Source organism: Salvelinus sp. IW2-2015, unplaced genomic scaffold (genome assembly GCF_002910315.2).
Source record: "Salvelinus sp. IW2-2015 unplaced genomic scaffold, ASM291031v2 Un_scaffold741, whole genome shotgun sequence".
In the NCBI taxonomy this organism is placed as follows: Eukaryota; Metazoa; Chordata; class Actinopteri; order Salmoniformes; family Salmonidae; genus Salvelinus; species Salvelinus sp. IW2-2015.
Window position 1 is genome coordinate 769971 of NW_019942601.1, and position 2336 is coordinate 772306.

At 46.2% G+C, this 2336-nt stretch overlaps 1 protein-coding gene across 1 annotated transcript in view; it reads right to left on the minus strand.

Annotated features, from left to right (window-relative positions):
* The window catches only part of LOC112068799 (uncharacterized), an 11063-nt gene extending 9061 nt beyond the window's left edge, over positions 1 to 2002 (minus strand). The window contains exons 1-3 of the mRNA XM_024136006.2: positions 1607 to 2002; positions 1007 to 1184; positions 574 to 905 (exon numbers count right to left, since the gene is read on the minus strand). The gene's annotated coding sequence lies outside the window, so the exon portion shown is untranslated. The remainder of the gene's footprint in view (positions 1 to 573; positions 906 to 1006; positions 1185 to 1606) is intronic.
* Between the last annotated feature and the right edge of the window lie 334 nt (positions 2003 to 2336).

Here is a 2336-nt window from a genome sequence, read left to right on the forward strand (position 1 = left end):
ACTCCTACAAGGGAAGAGTATAACATGGATAGCTGGGGAGGTGACTCCTAAAGGGAAGAGTATAACATGTATAGATGGGGAGGTGACTCCTACAAGGGAAGAGTATAAAATGTATAGCTGGGGAGGTGACTCCTACAAGGGAAGAGTATAACATGTATAGCTGGGGAGGTGACTCCTACAAGGGAAGAGTATAAAATGTATAGCTGGGGAGGTGACTCCTACAAGGGAAGAGTATAACATGTATAGCTGGGGAGGTGATCACCTCCCCAGCTATACATGTTATACTCTTCCCTTGTAGGAGTCACCTCCCCAGCTATACATTTTATACTCTTCCCTTGTAGGAGTCACCTCGCCCAAGCTAATAGCTGGGGAGGTGACTCCTACAAGGGAAGAGTATAACATGGATAGCTGGGGAGGTGACTCCTAAATGTGTGCACTCAGCTGACTGCATCCTTGGTATTAAACACTTGAAACGTCTCTTGAGCTTTTGGTCTCAAGTCCTTATTGCAAAGAGGTTGCAATAGAATTTTTCTTTTTAACAACACAAAAGGTCAATTATAATTGAACTCTTACCTCTGAATCAGAGGAGGAGCGGTCAGGGTGAGGAGAATCGTGTCGATCAGTGGCCTCAGGAGAGCTTCCGTCTTCAGGGGCGGTGGGACTGGATGGCCCAGACCTGGGTGTGTCAGCGGGTTCCCCTGACAGAGGTGCCGCTGAGCTGGAGGACGGGGCGCTCATAGGAGTGACAGGAGGGCTGTGGACTGTCGGATCCACATCCTCCTCCTGAAAGCCCTCATCGAGCTGCTCGACGGCGGCTGCCTCTTCCGGAAGGTCAGGGTCCGCGCTGACATCCTGCAGCACTCTGCCAGTCTGAGAGTACAGGTACTCAACTCCAAGGAGTTCCCCTATTAAAAAAATTATAATCAGGCAAAAGCAGAGTAGGGAAGTGTTAATGGGATGTAATCAATGCAATTGATGTAAATGTTCATTCTCTTACTCGACTTACCTGTGTACTCACTAGGCTTGGTGTAGTCCTTTACCTGGTCCTGGCCAAGCACCCTTTGGCTGCTAAGGGTGAGGATGTGCTGCAGGTGGCCACTGTAACAGAGCAGAGGCTGCCTCGTTCCACCTCACCAGTCCATCCAACAGGAATGCCTGGAAATGCATGGCATTTGCCCTGGTACCTGAGAGAACAACGCAACTAGTAGGGGACCTTCTTCTCTGTCCCAATTGTTCCGATTGCCCTCCTCCAATCAGATGCTTCAGCTTGTTCCAATTTAGACAAAGAGAGCAAAAACCCACCAATGAAGGCCTAGCTTGGTCCAATTCGTTGTATGCAAGTTGTATGTATGTTGTACCGACCTCGAAATTGTTGTAAAATTGGAACAAGCTCAAGCATCTGATTTGAAATGTCAAACTTGAATTGAAAATGGAGGGGGCAAGCAGAGGGCTTCAACGTAGGCCTATGATTCCTTTCCATTCGGAAACTCCCGGTTGCCGAATCGAAAGTGCCCTTCCTCCGTGAAGTGCTGGCTACAGATCCTGCTAGCTCCAGCTGACACGTCTTCAAAAGTTGTGGGTCCTTGGGCAGCCGATGGTAGCTTACCGAGGGATTTTTAGTTGTTGAGCCAATTCCTACAGCCGGGTGCTATACAGTTCATGTTTGAATTACTACGTTTTGTTGCCATCTTCGTTGTCCTAAACTCACTCTCTTCGATCCACTCTCCGCGCGAAAACTCAATAACAGACAATTTTCTGATTCCTGCCAGTCGTTACTATGGTAATTAAAAATGGCGCTGACCATAGCTCAAATAAACCTTGTCGAAGTTCAAAACACTAAATATAGAGATGTTTTTTTTAATGTTAAATGCACATGTTTAGTATTAGTTGATTGAATACATCTCTTTGCTTAGATGTACTTCCATTCCCCTTTAAGTGTCATTGAGCTTGAGACATGCCACTTTCGACATCTTGCCTTGAAATGCTGCCTTTTTATCCTTGTGGATTGGGACACAGTGTCTGATTTGATTTGCGTTTAGTTCAGCCGTCCTGTTGCACTTACCTAACATGACCTCTAGAGGTGCACTTACCTAACATGACCACTAGAGGGGAGCGAACATCCACAGGAGTTTCGCAGTGCTTTCTCCACCACACAGTACACACAAGTTTTAGTTGTTAAAAAGCCAGAACTATCCCCAGGGGGGGAAAAATAAGGAACGCTTCACGAATTTGCGTGTCATCCTTGAGCTTTAGCAGGTGACTACATTTGTAACAGTTACCTTGTGATTGAAAAGTGGATACAAAAGTAATTAATAAAAACAATCATTCGTCTGTAT